Below are 18,075 nucleotides of genomic sequence, written 5' to 3'. Positions count from 1 at the left end.
CATGGGCCCAGAAGATAGTGGATTAGTGGTGTTGGACCGATCAGAAGGTGGGTTTGATGAAGTGTTGTGAGTTGGTGATGGAAATGTAGGAGTAGAAGATATAATATTTGGACTAACGAATATAGGATGGGTGGAATCTATTAAGGTGTTATAGTTGAAAGTAGAGGTGGGTTTTATGTTTGCATAGGGAAAAATACGTTCATCAAACATGACATGACTTGAAATGATGAACTTGTTAGAGGTGGGATCATAACACTTGTATCCACGATGATTGGGTGGATAATCGAGAAATATACAAGGAGTAGAGCGGGGTTGTAACTTGTGGATGGTGTGTGAGGGAAGTAGAGGATAACATAGACAATCAAATGTTCGTAAGTGAAAATAAGAAGGGATACGCCCATAAAGAATTTTAGTCGGGGATTGGAAATTTAGAATTTTACTTGGCATAATGTTGATAAGATATGTAGCCATTTGGAGAGCGTGATACCAAAATGACAACGGAAGAGATGCATGAGCAAGGAGTGTGCGAATTATATTGTTGATGGCACGAGTTTTCCTTTCGGATTTACCATTTTGAGGTGAAGAGTATGGACAAGAAAAACGAAATTGCATGCCATTATTTTGAAAAAATTGGTGGAATTGTTTATTATTGTATTCGGTGTCATTATCACATTGAAACGTTTTTATAGGTTTATTGAATTGCGTACGAATGTATTTGCTAAAGGTGAGAAAATTTGAGAAAACATCCGATTTTTTATGTATTGCGTATGTCCATAAGAAGTTAGAAAAATTATCAAGAAAAAGTATATAGTAACGGTGTCCGGAAGTCCTAGGTATAGGAGAAGTCTACAAATCACAATGAATTATATCAAATGGCAATAAAGAAGTGGACATAGACGAAATAAACGGTAATTTAATTTGTTTGCCAAACACAGATGATTGACACAATGAATGCAAAGAAGTTTTATTACAATTAATAAACTTTTTATTCCTAAGCGAACTGATGTGTCAAAAGTGTGTGCAATAGTGCTTAACTTATCTTTCAACTTTTAAATTTATAAAACATTTTTATTAATACACTTTAACACCCTAACGAGCAACAAAACCCGATCAGATGTAGTATTTTAGGTTATCATCCCAAGAGAGCGTAAATGCAGATAAGAGTTGTTTTATTATTTAATTCTTATTAAAGAATTAAAGATAGATTTTTATATCTTTTATGGGATAGATTATTATCTCTTAGAAAAGAGATGTTTTAAAGGTAAACAAAGTAATAAAGTAAAACAGGGAATTGAAGATTCAAAATAAACAGATAAAAGTAAAAGCAATTACATGAACCAGTAACTCATACATACGGGAATCATATTAGGCAAGTTTCATAACTTTTATTAACACAAAGTAGAATAATAATTATAGACCAACTATTATCTCTTAATAGGTTAAGCTAAGTGTCGCATATCATTCAACAAGTAGGACTTAAAGCATATGCTAGATATGTGATGTGCATAACTAACATCTCAATTCTTCAGGTTCAATTCAATTACATGATACTGATATGGCTAAAACGGACGGTTTTATTTGTGCGGTGTCGTTAGGTCGCAACACGCCAGAATCAACCACCAAGAGGGGGTGCTGTTTTAAATTTATATTTAGCGGGGCTAAATCGTACTACTCCTGATTATGAGTAAGGGAAGTATGACCTAGAGTCGTATTTTTAAGATATCAGTAGAATCGAACCTATATTAAAGCTTAAGATAGTTATGAAGGAGTAGCGGTTACCTAATTTTGGGATTTTCTAATTTATAAGACAGATAAAGTAAATTCGATAAAATTCGTAATTCAGATAAGGTTAAAGTAAGTGCATACTATGATTTCATCAGTTATTCTGTCGAGATTATGGAATGCTGGCTCATAAATAGGCAGAGGCCTTGTATTCATTATACTGGTCCTAAACGACCCTGTCGTAAGACATGTCACTGGGTAATGCAATAGGCTTGAAGATTCTGAATAGACAGCAACGTCCCTTACCCCTGACGCCCGTGCAGTCTGACTACAGGCATACACGTTCAGACGGCTCATCCAATTGAGCGACTCGGTTGGGTGACGTATTAACATTCCACAAATGTCTAAACTTTCTTAAGCATAATAGAATACATGGTTTACCATATCCGAGTGACGTGATGTGTTTCAATACTTTCGTTAATGATTAGTTTTAAAAGATAGTTAGGCCCTTTAAAAAGAGTTCAACCATAAAGAACGCCATGGCCAAGTCAGGTTGACTTCCATGAACACGTTCGATTATCCTAACGGTTCAATTCTTTATGTGTCTAAACAAATAGTTCCTTAATTAACTAAGAATCCCTCAAGCGGGGTGCAATGCTTGAGACCGTGTTATGGTGCAGTGTACTAATCAACACTGACCGGGTTCCATGGCCTTACTTAGCAGAGGTACAGCTTAAAAAAACCGTTGTGCTTCAACATGCACGTACGAAGTTTATATGCTTGGTGACTACACTAGCATGGTCTGGGACTGACAATGTACTAAGGGTCTAGTCAGATGTTTCACTTACGAAAGAGTCCTCAGTCGGAATCCAAAGCTCGATAGACTTACTACAACTAGTGAGCCTCAGTCGATCTTACGTTGTATCTGATAGACTTCTCTTACCAAGGGGTGACACAGATAGTGTACTCTGAATCGGGGTTCGCGACTTCCCAATAACAGAGCCAATAACTACGTTCTATTAGTTGGGAAAGCGATTGAGTTTAAAGCAAAATCGAAAAACATTTCAACAACATACACAAACCATAACATTATTTCGGCATTATAACTGCTTACATCATAGCATACACTAAAGATAACTACTCGCTAATCATGGCAACAATATCACAGAACATAATGATAGGAGACATTATATAAAGATAAGGGATAGAAGTACCAGTAGATTAAACGAGTTCCGAATACAAAAGTGACAACTTCAAACTCCAGACCTCTCCTAATACAATCTTCGGCGTTCTTCTCCGAGTACTAGGTTTCCCGCACGGAGTCAAAGACCTTGAAAGTATGACTAATATTGTACAAGAGAGAGAAAAGAAGTGAATAGAAGTGTGTGTTGGAATGAATGACAAAGACCCTTTAAATAAGCCTAAAATTTCCCAGTAAACGGCTGGCAGGCCGTTTGTAGGGGCCGTTTGCCAGGCCAAGCCGTTTGCAAGGGTCGTTTATTCTGGCCGTTTTGCAGGCCGTTTTTTAGCCAGGCAGGCCATTTGGCAGGCTGTTTGGCCGGCCGTTTGGCAGGCCGTTTGGATTGCCTGGTTCCCTGGATCGTAATTTGATTTCTTGTCTTTCACCGTTTTCGCTCTAGAATCTTCGTTTTAGCTCCGATTCTCTTGATTCTTTTTGCACCGTCTTCGTAATTACTTGTTTTTCAATTCTAACCGACGAAGTGGGTATTTTGCCGATAAAGTTCAAATCTTTCTTGTTTTTGGGCCTTGATACCAGGGTGAAAACGTGACTTTTTAGTCGATATCAATACACATTAATCTTGTGATGAGGATCAATATGCAAATAGACTGACAAATTATATAAGCTATTAAACACCAAGTAGATCAACTCAAGTTACTAGCTGAAAGTCAATTACTACTGAGTTCTCATGCAATCGCTAATTATGCAAATCCAAACGAAGGTTTTTTGATTAAGCCTAACAATATCAAATTCTATTATATAAGCGTAATTCCAATTAAACAAGTTTATCACCATTAAGCTTTTTAGCTTAGTTGCATGCAATCCAATTTAACAAGTTTGATAGACTAGATCTAAACAAGTAGCATGAATCGAATAATAGATCATCAGATTAAGTACTAATCAATACTAAAATCATGTTATTTAATCATTAAGCATGGCAAACAAGTGTGTTTAAGCAAAACAAATTCGAAACAGCTCAAACATCATTACAGAAACTCGACCATACAGATCTTGAAAAAAAACCAGGGACTGTACGGATAAAGCACACGAAGCCGGTGGCTTTGTTCCAACCAATCCGGCGGCTTGGGTTGGTGAGGTCGGCGGCTTCATCTGATTCCCAAATGAAGTTCAATTTTTGTCTATGTAACTACTAAGAACGTTTAGTTCATAGCAGAAGATGAATAGAAACAATTGCAGTAAATAAAATAGATTAAACAATAAAATAAAGATAGAATCATACTTTAAAATGGTAGATGCAAGAAACTTGAATTAAAAACTTGAATGATTCTTGATTACAATGAATAAATCTAATCTAAGGGTTTAGAGAAAACCCTAAAAAGAAAAACGAACTAAGCAGAATTATTGAATTTTGAAAACTGCATATGAAAACTGAGACCAGAGGCCTATATTTATAATATTCAGAAACGGTGGCCAAACTGGTGGCTTCAATGGGAAGCCGATGGCTTGCCTTAGGTCGGTGACTCCTTCTACAAGTTTAACTTAATCCGCAAGCATAAATGTTTTAACCGTCATAACTAAGCCGGCGGCTTCGTGGAAGGCCGGCAGCTTCAGTGATCTCTCAAATCTTCTTGATTTTGTTTCCATTTTTACTTGAACTTGGTCGATAAGTTGAGAAACCGTGTTCATTAGGCCGGTGGCTTCAGGATGAAGCCGGCGGCTTCCTTTGCTTTTTACTTGGTCAACAAGTTCTTTCAAATTACAGAGATTCTGGAACAATCTGGCGCATTCAGCCCCAGGCCGGCGGCTTCCTTGACTCCATACCGGTGGCTTCTTTGTCTTTTCTGCAATTTTCTCTGTATTTGATCCTGTTTGATACATAACTTCGATAAAATCATTAGAAATACTTTTTTCCCATTTTACTCATTTCAGTGTGTTTTATGATTAAATGACTCTAAAATACTAAGATAACTCCTCAAAATATTATCAAAAAAACTGTATAATTCAGGAGTTATCAAATTTCCCACACTTAAACCTTTACTTGTCCGCAAGTAAACCTTATAAATTATATCATGGGTATTAAAGTAAAATTGCAAAGTCAAAAATATGTCTTAATAACAAGTTAGTTTTTATTATTCGTAAGAACTAGTCTGAACCAGACCAAGGATTACAAGTAGTCCTAATGTTTATTAAGTCAAATTTATACAAGTTGATCATCATTGGACTCTTTTGTTTTCTAACTAGAACTTTTAAAAGTGTATGGTTCTCATTGAAACTCTTTTCTTTTGTTGACCTTCATTGGGCTCTTTTACCTTTTTCATTTCTTTTGCTTTCATGCTTAGCTTTTTACTTTACACTTGGCAATTTTTTCTAAATTGGCCCTTATTTGGACTCGTTTGCTGACTCAGTGGTCCAAGCTTATTATGCCATATGGTAGTGGCTATAAGTTTACACTCGTTTCACAATTTTTGGCTTTTAAATTTTTATCTTAAACAAGTAATCCGATCTCGAAATTGAGAGTAGTTCTATTATTAATATTTAAGATTAAGTTAGTAAACAGACATAAGGTTGACTAAGAATTTATACTTTTGAAAAATTTTAATTGTACCTATTTTTCAACTTTTTCGGGAAAATTGTAGTATCTTTTAAACTTTTTAAGTGTTAATCACTTCCCTCCCCACACTTAGATTATGCAATGTCCTCATTGCATTTATAATAAAAGATAGTAATAAATAAAGGTCATAATTGAGAATAAGGGAAAGAGTGATGTTACTTGATTATAGGATCATAGAATGATTGCGGAGCACTTTTGCGGACTTCTTTTGAATAACTTGACAAAATATTAAATAATGCGAAGTATAACACAAACATAATATTTTATTGATAACTTTCATCACTTAAACAATTTAACACTTAGGAGCTATATTGCTCTTACATCCATAATTAAACAAGTAAAATGATAAAACACTTATAAATGACATAGTCCTAATAAACATATATAGGAATAAGTAGTTTTGATTATAGAGTCGGTTGCGCGACTCATTCTTCTAACGCGATCACTCCTTAGGCTTATTTTTCCCACACTTATTCTTCTCATACTCATTCAACATCTTAATTTGTTGCAAGAAATTCAATGTGGTGTCAAGACCCCTGCGAAAAGACATTTCAAATTTAACATTTAAATCATGGATTTGCTTTCTCACTTCGGTGCTAAGCTTATATTGCTATTTTATAAATTCAGTCACTATTTTATCAACGGTGAAATCATCATCATCCTCCTTCTCAGTTTTAACCATTTTCACATTTGAACGAGGAACTTTGGATAAGTAACGGAATAGATTCAAATATAGCACCATAATGAATAGTTAACGAATTATCGACATAGTTAATGGTGGTACGAGCAGTAGCTAGAAACGGAAATCCTAGGATTAAAGGAGTTATCTTATCTTCTTTCATGTCCATAACCACGAAATCAATTCTATAGAAAGCATAACCAACGATAACTTCAACTTGTTTAACAATCCCCAACGGTTCATGTAAACGACTATTAGCAAAGCACACATTCCCTTTGATTGGTTCCAATGATAGCAATCCTAAGCGATTGTAAATGGAGAATGACATAATATTAATGCTAGAACCAGTATCAGCTAATCCCAAAACAGGAATTGGACCACGAATTAAGCAAGGGATTTGGAATTCCCCTGGATCAGTGCGCATAACAACAGGAATTTCAGGTGATGCATATGGATCTATCGGATTAATTGTGAATGAATAAAGAGGGCGGAAACCTTCTTTTCTTCTTTCTTCTAACTGTTTCATAGTATCAACTAAGCAATCATCTTTATTTTCACACTCCGATTTTTCAGATTTTTCACTACTAACTTCATCATTTACATCAACCTTTTTATCAACCTCTTCTTCCTTCTCATCAAACAAATCATGCATGAAAATCACCTCATCACGATCAAGACCTTGAACTTTAGCATCTTTGGATTTATCTTCTTCATTAGCAGTTAACTTCTTAATTTCTTGATCATACTCTTCCTCTACCATTTCAAACTCCCATAAGTATCTTAAACCAGGTTCACAGATATCAACCTTATTCACTTCTCTAATCACATTCACTTTTTCAAAACGAACTTCTTTAGAAACTTCACAATCAGCAGGAACGTTACCCTCGGCAAGTTTGAATAACTTAGTAACATTACGTTTTAAGTTTTGAATGGACGCTTGATGATTATTTTGCACTTGGGAAAGTTGAGCTTTTATGTTTTCATTAGCTTCATTTTGATTCTTGATGAAAGTTAGGATGCTTTCTTCAAGATTGGACTTCTTTTCAGGCTGAGCATTAGAAGAATTTGGAATGAAAGGTGCTCTAACAGGAAAGAAACTAGGCGGATTTTTATTATTAGCAGGATAAGGTGTATTATAATTATTACGGTAGTTTGGGTTTCCGTGAAATTGATTCACGTAAGAAACATTCTCGACTTGCTCCATAGTAAGACTAGCATCACAATCTTTAGTAGCATGAGGACCTTGACATTTTTCACAACCTACCTTAATCATATGCATTTCTTTAGTAAGCTTTTCAATTTGCCTTCCTAGATTACCCAATTGCACATTCATAGCCTTAACCATATCTTCAGAATCATAGCTAACAGATTTTACCGAAAGAGAAATGTCTAAGTCTTGATGCCATTCGTGGGAATGAGCAGCTAACTTATAATCAATGTTTCAGCTTTTTCGTCCATTTTACTCATAATGTTTCCTCCAGTAGATGTATCAATCTCTCTTCTTGTAGCACTATCACAACCTTTATAGAAAGTAGTTACCTTTTTAAACTTATCCAAACCATGTTGTGGACAACCTCTAAGCATTTGACCAAATCGAACCCAAGCAGAATAAAGAGACTCATTAGTTATCTGACGAAAATTAGCAATTTCAGTTTGAAGGGTGACAGTTTTTGATGCAGGAAAGAATCGAGTGAGAAATTTTTCAACCATCGTATCCCAACTAGTAATATCTCCTTCAGGTAACGAGTTTAACCATTCCTTAGCTTCATCTTTTAGTGACCATGGGAAGAGACGAAGATAGATGACATTACTTTCCACATTATTAATGTTAAACAGATTACAGATATCTTTAAAATTTCGAATGTGAGCATTAGCATCTTCCTTTTCAGTACCCCTAAATTGGTTATCCTTAAGCAAATGAAATATAGGGCCTTTAATATCAAAATTTTCTTTTATAACAGGCTGAGTAATAGCGTGACATAATCCTTCCTGACCCACTTTCATTAATGCTTCCATTGAATCAGTAGTCATTTTAATTTCTGAACCAAAAAGAGATCCCAAATTAGAATCAGGACTAGACGGTGGACTAGATAATGAATCATCATTAGAAGTAGTTCCTTCATTGAAATTTAATTTCTTAACAATATCTGAATCCTTAGAAGGTTTAAATATTATATCTGGATTTGGTAACATGTCTTGTAAGACTGGTTCCTTGGATCGAGTATTCATGTGATCTAAAATCATAAAAAGAAATGTTTTAGGAGAAAATCTTTTAGACCTTAAAGGATATATATAATTAAATTTTGAATTTATTCTAATTCCTCTTGTAATATTTAATAAGTATATTTAGTAAACTTTAAATTGAAAGATATAATAAATATTAATGACATAATTAATAATATATGTAAGACCCGAATATTCGTAGTGTACATAGGTGTATATGGGTTACTCAAGTTTGGGGTTTTTGTTGCACATAATTAAAAAGACAAAAGATGCTGAACTGGGAGGGTCGCGCGCCGCGCGGCTAGGTGGCGCGCCGCGCCATCTGTCTGCGACAGATTCCCTTTTCTTTTTAATTAGATATTTTGAGGGCATTTTGGTAAAATTACCTTAGGGTCCGAATTTAATGCCTTAGGATCAGTTTGGTGAGCTCATTACTCCATTTCTCAACCACCAAACATCATCCATTCATTCTAGAGAGAGAGGGGGTGGTTAAGTGTGAGAAAGCTTAAATCGGGGAAGAAGAAGCTCATTTCGGGATAGAACTCGGGAGTTAAAGTTGTTCATCTCCTCCTTAGCTACGTTTTAATTGTTGTGGTAAGCCCTAAACTTGATTACCTTAGTTTAATGTGTTTAAGGGTTAGGGTTTGGGTTAGTGATGCACACAAAACCCACTTGCTAGTAATTTGGAGGTTTTGGGTGAATTTGGGTCATGTAGACTCAAAGGTAACTAATTAGGGTTTCAAAGTGTAAATTTATGTTTATGAACCTAATTAGTTAGTAAAAGTACTAGAACACTTCTATGATATGTAAATGGGTGTTAATTGGGCATGGATGACCCAAATGGGTGTGTTGACCTTGAAATGGGTCAAATGGGTCTTTAATGACCTAAGTGGCCTAGCAATTATGAAAACGAGTTAGCCTTGTGACCTAAATGTGTGTTAAACCCATCTTGACGAATGATTAGGGTTTTGGTGTGTGTTGACCCAATTTAGGGTTAAGGGTGCAAATGGGTTGAAATTGCACCTTGGGTCAAAATGGCTTAGAATAGTGAAAGGGATGGTTGACCGACTTGAGTTTGCGTTTGATAATATGTATAATGTGATAGGTACGTTACTTTGAGGTTTTGCAAGCTCGGGTATCTTTTCACAAGACTTTGAGGTGAGTGGAATAATTATATGCGTATGTATATAATGTATCTATTTGTTGTAGCGTGAAAGGTGTAGTGTCGAGGTGTTAAGACACCAAGTTTCACGTGAAGAGTGTAGCATCGAGGTGTTAAGATGCCACTCGGGTGTAGCATCGAGGTGTTAAGATGCCACCTAGGAGTGTAGTGTCGAGGTGTTAAGACACCACTCCGTAAAATAATGAGTGTTGCATCGAGGTGTTAAGATGCCACTCGGGGTGATGTGCCGAGGTGTTAAGGTGCCACCCTAGGGGTTAGTGGTGCGAGGTGTTAAGTGCCCTAACGGATGTTATGAACACCGATGGCGTTTTCGAGAGCGCCGTTCCTTTATACTATTGGTCGACCATGGTTATTTGTGTTGAAAGCATATTACATTATTCGAGTTATATTTATATGCGGATGTTATGCTAGCTTGGGGGTATTGGTGATTTATAGCTTGTTATTGCGACGATAAGCTAATGTTGTTTGCTAGCATGTTTGCGGTTGTGTAAGTGTATGCAAGTAGGTATAATTATATATGTATTCGTATAATTATTGCATTCACTAAGCTTTGCTTACCCTCTCGTTGTTTACCATTTTATAGGTTCGGTTTTGGACAAGGGTAAGGGCATCGTTTTGGACTAGAGATCCCGCTTGATGCTAGGGGACGCTTTTGGCTTTAGTAGCTCTTGGAGTTTGACCGATAGTTGGGTAGTTTAATCCCAAACGCCATGCTCATTGTGTAGTTTGGAACTTAAGCTTTTTGGTGGTCGAAACTCGTGAATTGTATTAAACTCGTAAAACGGCCGATGTGGGCCCCGCTTGTAAAACTTTAATTTCATGTTTGAAACATGTTAGTTTTACATATTTGGTCGTATGGTAAAAAGCGTTTTGTCTAAAAGTGCCGGGAACTAGTCAATCTTTTCGCGGTTAAAAGTCCCGGGGACAGCCAGATATGGCGCGGCGCGCGGGCCATATGGCGCGGCGCGCCGATGGTCTGTAACAGAAATTTTTTTTTATTTTGTATTTAAGCGTGGTTTGGTCGAGGGTTTGCTTGGGTTGTTACAAGTGGTATCAGAGCATGGTCTAAGGGATTTAGGTGACTTGAGATAGGCACCTAGACTTAGACTTTTTGTGTGTGCGCTATGCTGGACTTGTAGGACTTTGGGTCGGATCGGGATTGGTTTGTGCATAGGTTTATGTAAACTAATCATGTGCTATTTATTATGTATGTTTAGCGAGCATCGAGCGAGATGGACGTTGTACTAGCAAGTTAATGCGACGTGCTCGCGTAACAATGATTAGCTACCATTGTTACGGGTTCAAATCGTGTCAAACAAGCGATGTACGACGATTGTTGAGCAAGATGGGGTAGTGTGGTGTATATGTATATACTTATGTGTTAAATCCTTTTCGTCTCGTTGTTTAATCTATTCCGTCTTATAGAATGAAGATGAGAAACGGGCATGATATCAACGGCGGAGGTACTAGTGAAGAAGTCGAGTTTACGGCCAAGGTTGAGGCCATTTTGAAAAGGCATCATGAGGCTTTTCTCCAGGACGTTAAGAAGATGTTCCTAGATACGATTGACGAGCAATTAGTCAATGTGGTAAAGGAGCAAGTTAAGGCCGTTCTTCGCGAAGATAATGTGGGAAGACGGGACTTTTTCTATAAGAATTTCAAGGACTCTCAACCTCCCTCTTTTGATGGTGAAAGAGATCCTCTTAAGAGCGCCCGTTGGATCTCCGATATGGAGGGGGCCTTCCGTACTTGTGAATGTCCTCTCGATAAGAGGACAAGTTACGGGTGTAGTATGTTGAGGGGCGATGCCAAGTTGTGGTGGGACGCAAAGCTCCAAGTTTATGGTGAAGAGCAATGCATGGAATTCACTTGGGATGAATTCAAGTCCGAATTTTTCAAGGAATACCGAACTTCGGCTGATCTTACTAGGCTTAAGGACGAGTTACGTTCCTTGAGGCAGGGGTCGATGGATTTGAACACTCTCAAATCCGTGTTTTTGTCCAAGACCCAATTTTGCCCGGAGTACGTCGGGAATGATAAAATGTTGAAGGAAGATTTCTATCGAACCTTGAACGACAACTATCAAGATAAGATTAGTGTGAACGTAGTGAAAAGCTTTGATGAGTTGTTTGACATGGCCAAAGGTTTCGAGTCGCTCATCTTAAGAAAGAGTGGTTTTACTTTTGGCAAGAGAAAAAGCGAAGGTTCGAGCTATTCAAACTTTTCGAACAAAAAGAACAAGAAAAGTTCCGAAAGTGACAATAGCGTGAAGAAGGGCACTACCGGCGGGTTTTCTTATACGTGCTACAATTGTGGGCAACCGGGTCATATGGCTCGTGAGTGTCCGAAACCACGTTCCGGGAACAAAGTCACTTGTTTTAATTGCGGCAAAGAAGGGCATAAGAAGCCGGAGTGTCCCGATTTGCGAAATGATAATGTGAAGCGGTTAGAGAAGGCGGCGGGTACGGCTAGGGGTCGCAACTATTTGATGACCAATGATGAAGCCAAACAATCGCACGAAGTTGTCTCAGGTACTTACATGGTTAATTCTAATCTGGCAAGGATTCTTTTCGATAGCGGTGCAAATCTGTCGTTTGTGTCTCCTAAATTTGTGCCTAAACTTAATAGACCGTTAACTAAGTTAAGTCGTCCGATAGAAGTCGAAATAGCGGACGGCAAGACGGTGCTAGTGGTTGATGTGTGTGAAAATTGTGATGTTGTTTTTGGTGTCGAAACCTTTAAAATTGATCTTATTCCAATGACCTTGGGCGACTTTGATATTGTCATTGGTATGGATTGGCTTGATCGTTATAGAGCCGATATTGCATGCCATGATAAGTTTATTCGTGTGAAGACCCTAATTGGGGGAGAGTTAATTATTCATGGTGATAAGCGAAGGAGACCGGTGCCGATATGCACTTTTGCACGGGCACGTCGTTTTGTTGTTACCGGTGGCATGGCTTTCCTTGCTCATGTTGTTGATACTCGCAATGAGCCACTACCTATTCGTGAAATTCTGGTTGTTAGTGAATTCGAAGACGTTTTTCCGGACGAATTACCGGGTGTTCCGGCAGAAAGACAAGTTGAGTTTCGTATTGAGTTGGTTCCGGGAGCTACTCCCATTGCTAAAACTCCTTATCGTTTAGCACCAACGGAAATGCAAGAGTTGTTAAATCAAACCCAAGAGTTGCTCGAGAAGGGTTTTATTCGACCGAGTGCTTCGCCATGGGGCGCTCCGGTGTTATTTGTGAAGAAGAAAGATGGTAGTATGCGTATGTGCATTGATTACCGTGAGTTGAATAAAGTGACGATCAAGAATCGTTATCCATTACCTAGGATTGACGATTTATTTGATCAACTTCAAGGTGCAACGTATTTCTCTAAGATCGACCTACGGTCCGGCTATCACCAAATGCGGGTCCGTGAGGAAGACATAGAGAAAACGGCTTTTCGAACGCGTTACGGGCATTATGAGTTTGTAGTTATGCCCTTTGGTCTTACGAATGCACCGGCGGCATTCATGGATCTTATGAACCGAGTGTGCCAACCTATGTTGGACAAGTCGGTAATAGTGTTCATTGACGACATACTAGTCTACTCGAAAAGTATGAACGAACATGAACATCATTTGCGTGAAGTATTGAAGACGCTACGAAGGGAGAAGTTGTATGCAAAGTTCTCCAAATGTGAATTTTGGCTAAGGGAAGTTCAATTCCTTGGTCATATCGTGAACGAAAACGGGATTCAAGTAGATTCGGGGAAGATCGAAACGGTGAAGAGTTGGGGACGACCGACTACGCCTACGGAAATCCAAAGTTTTCTCGGATTGGCCGGTTATTATCGTCGGTTTATCCAAGACTTTTCTAAGATTGCTTCTCCATTGACGAAGTTGACGAGAAAGAATGCTAGGTTTGGTTGGGAGAACGAGCAAGAAATTGCTTTTCAATTGTTAAAAGAGAAGTTGTGTCAAGCTCCGGTGTTAGTGTTACCGGAAGGTGTTGAAGACATGGTGGTCTATTGTGATGCTTCCTTAAATGGTCTCGGGTGTGTTCTAATGCAAAGAGGTAAGGTTATCGCTTATGCCTCTCGACAATTAAAGGAACATGAAACGAGGTATCCGACTCATGATCTTGAGTTGGCGGCGGTAGTGCATGCGTTGAAAATTTGGCGCCATTACTTGTATGGTGTCAAGTGTACGATTTATTCGGATCATAAGAGTTTGAAACATCTCTTTAATCAACGAGATTTGAATTATCGCCAACGTAGGTGGATGGATGTGGTGAAAGACTACGATTGTGAAATACTTTATCATCCGGGTAAGGCGAATGTGGTCGCGGATGCGTTGAGTCGAAAGAGTCAACATCCGGCGATAAAAGTGGGGTCGTTACGTTTGATTATTACCAATGATTTTCTTAAAAAGCTTGGTGAGATCCAAATAGAGGCTTATGTTCACAACAAGCATACGGAGCGAATCGTGGGCCAATCGGAGTTTATTACTATGGGTCCGCGTGGGTTGTTGTCCCTTCAAGGAAGGGTGTGGGTGCCTAAGATGGGTGATTACCGACGAGTGCTACTTGATGAAGCACATAAGTCAAAATACTCCATTCATCCGGGCGCGACGAAAATGTACCTTGACTTGAAGAAAGATTATTGGTGGCCGGGCATGAAACGTGATGTTGTGAAGTATGTTGAGCAATGTGTCACGTGTTTACAAGTAAAAGCCGAACACCAAAAGCCGTATGGTAAGTTGCAACTATTAGAAATCCCGAAATGGAAATGGGAGCACATTACCATGGATTTCATTACAAAGTTACCTAAAACGGCGAGAACCCAATTCGATTCGATTTGGGTTATAGTTGACCGAATGACAAAAAGCGCTTTGTTTCTTCCCATTAAAGAAGCGATATCGTCGGAGACCTTGGCTAAGTTGTTTATCAAGGAAGTGGTCTCGCGACATGGGGTTCCTATATCTATTATTTCGGATCGAGATACCCGTTTTACATCTCGGTTTTGGGAAAAGTTTCATGAAGATATGGGTACGCAATTGAAGTTGAGCACGGCGTATCATCCTCAAACGGACGGTCAAACCGAACGTACGAATCAAACTTTGGAAGATATGCTACGAGCGTGCATCATTGACTTCGGTGGTAGTTGGGATAAGCATTTGCCTTTGGTGGAATTCTCGTACAATAATAGTTATCATACTAGTATCGGGATGCCACCTTACGAAATGCTTTATGGGCGTAGGTGTCGAACTCCCGTTTGTTGGGGAGAAGTGGGTCAAAGAGAGATCGGGAGTACCGATTTGGTTTTAGAGACCAGTGGCAAGATCGATTTGATTCGGGAACATTTGAAGAAGGCTCAAGATAGGCAAAAGTCGTATGCCGATAGACGTAGGCGATTGATTGAGTTCCAAGAAGGCGATATGGTGATGCTTAAGGTTTCGCCATGGAAAGGTATTATTCGATTTCGAAAACGGGGAAAGTTAGCTCCTCGGTTTATTGGGCCATTCAAGGTTTTAGCTCGTGTTGGTGAAGTTGCATATCGATTGGAATTACCCGAAGAGCTTGCGGGGATCCATAATACATTTCATGTTTCCCCCCTCCGTAAGTGTCTTGCGGATGATTCCTCATGGATGCCTTTAGACGAGATCGAGCTAAACAACAAGTTAGAATATGTCGAGGAACCAATTGCTATCCTTGACGAGAAGGTGAAATTGTTGAGAAATAAAGAGGTGAGAACTTTCAAGGTTCAATGGCGACGAAGTAAAGGTTCCGAGTTCACTTGGGAACCCGAAGAGTTCGTGTTGGTTTATCTTCCCTCGTGTCATGCAGCTTGGATTGCGAGGACGCAATCCGAATAAGTGGGGGAGAGTTGTAAGACCCGAATATTCGTAGTGTACATAGGTGTATATGGGTTACTCAAGTTTGGGGTTTTTGTTGCACATAATTAAAAAGACAAAAGATGCTGAACTGGGAGGGTCGCGCGCCGCGCGGCTAGGTGGCGCGCCGCGCCATCTGTCTGCGACAGATTCCCTTTTCTTTTTAATTAGATATTTTGAGGGCATTTTGGTAAAATTACCTTAGGGTCCGAATTTAATGCCTTAGGATCAGTTTGGTGAGCTCATTACTCCATTTCTCAACCACCAAACATCATCCATTCATTCTAGAGAGAGAGGGGGTGGTTAAGTGTGAGAAAGCTTAAATCGGGGAAGAAGAAGCTCATTTCGGGATAGAACTCGGGAGTTAAAGTTGTTCATCTCCTCCTTAGCTACGTTTTAATTGTTGTGGTAAGCCCTAAACTTGATTACCTTAGTTTAATGTGTTTAAGGGTTAGGGTTTGGGTTAGTGATGCACACAAAACCCACTTGCTAGTAATTTGGAGGTTTTGGGTGAATTTGGGTCATGTAGACTCAAAGGTAACTAATTAGGGTTTCAAAGTGTAAATTTATGTTTATGAACCTAATTAGTTAGTAAAAGTACTAGAACACTTCTATGATATGTAAATGGGTGTTAATTGGGCATGGATGACCCAAATGGGTGTGTTGACCTTGAAATGGGTCAAATGGGTCTTTAATGACCTAAGTGGCCTAGCAATTATGAAAACGAGTTAGCCTTGTGACCTAAATGTGTGTTAAACCCATCTTGACGAATGATTAGGGTTTTGGTGTGTGTTGACCCAATTTAGGGTTAAGGGTGCAAATGGGTTGAAATTGCACCTTGGGTCAAAATGGCTTAGAATAGTGAAAGGGATGGTTGACCGACTTGAGTTTGCGTTTGATAATATGTATAATGTGATAGGTACGTTACTTTGAGGTTTTGCAAGCTCGGGTATCTTTTCACAAGACTTTGAGGTGAGTGGAATAATTATATGCGTATGTATATAATGTATCTATTTGTTGTAGCGTGAAAGGTGTAGTGTCGAGGTGTTAAGACACCACGTTTCACGTGAAGAGTGTAGCATCGAGGTGTTAAGATGCCACTCGGGTGTAGCATCGAGGTGTTAAGATGCCACCTAGGAGTGTAGTGTCGAGGTGTTAAGACACCACTCCGTAAAATAATGAGTGTTGCATCGAGGTGTTAAGATGCCACTCGGGGTGATGTGCCGAGGTGTTAAGGTGCCACCCTAGGGGTTAGTGGTGCGAGGTGTTAAGTGCCCTAACGGATGTTATGAACACCGATGGCGTTTTCGAGAGCGCCGTTCCCTTATACTATTGGTCGACCATGGTTATTTGTGTTGAAAGCATATTACATTATTCGAGTTATATTTATATGCGGATGTTATGCTAGCTTGGGGGTATTGGTGATTTATAGCTTGTTATTGCGACGATAAGCTAATGTTGTTTGCTAGCATGTTTGCGGTTGTGTAAGTGTATGCAAGTAGGTATAATTATATATGTATTCGTATAATTATTGCATTCACTAAGCTTTGCTTACCCTCTCGTTGTTTACCATTTTATAGGTTCGGTTTTGGACAAGGGTAAGGGCATCGTTTTGGACTAGAGATCCTGCTTGATGCTAGGGGACGCTTTTGGCTTTAGTAGCTCTTGGAGTTTGACCGATAGTTGGGTAGTTTAATCCCAAACGCCATGCTCATTGTGTAGTTTGGAACTTAAGCTTTTTGGTGGTCGAAACTCGTGAATTGTATTAAACTCGTAAAACGGCCGATGTGGGCCCCGCTTGTAAAACTGTAATTTCATGTTTGAAACATGTTAGTTTTACATATTTGGTCGTATGGTAAAAAGCGTTTTGTCTAAAAGTGCCGGGAACTAGTCAATCTTTTCGCGGTTAAAAGTCCCGGGGACAGCCAGATATGGCGCGGCGCGCCGATGGTCTGTAACAGAAATTTTTTTTTATTTTGTATTTAAGCGTGGTTTGGTCGAGGGTTGGCTTGGGTTGTTACAATATAAATATTAAATAACAACTTTTATCGCATAACAACGAATAATCAAACATGCATGGCCTATTGAATCTTTCAATACTTGAGTGACCCGTCAGCGTCTAGGTTCGAGCAGAAGCCTTTAAATCGGAACCCCAACAACCCTCTCCTAAAGGAAGACAGTCATCACCCGTTTTCAAGAAATATCAATAGCCAAAGTATATCTAATTTTCTTATTTACCGCGCTCCCCGGCAGCGCCGCCAAAAAGTTGATGTGTCAAAAGTGTGTGCAATAGTGCTTAACTTATCTTTCAACTTTTAAATTTATAAAACCTTTTTATTAATACACTTTAACACCCTAACGAGCAACAAAACCCGATCAGATGTTGTATTTTAGGTCATCGTCCCAAAAGAGCGTAGATGCGGATAAGAGTTGTTTTATTATTTAATTCTTATTAAAGAATTAAAGATAGATTTTTATATCTTTTAAGGGATAGATTCTTATCTCTTAGGAAAGAAATGCTTTAAAGGTAAACAAAGTAATAAAGTAAAATAGGGAATTGAAGATTCAAAATAAA

The sequence above is a fragment of the Rutidosis leptorrhynchoides genome, chromosome 7 (assembly GCF_046630445.1).
Source record: "Rutidosis leptorrhynchoides isolate AG116_Rl617_1_P2 chromosome 7, CSIRO_AGI_Rlap_v1, whole genome shotgun sequence".
NCBI lineage: Eukaryota > Viridiplantae > Streptophyta > Magnoliopsida > Asterales > Asteraceae > Rutidosis > Rutidosis leptorrhynchoides.
This window is presented reverse-complemented; position numbering follows the sequence as displayed.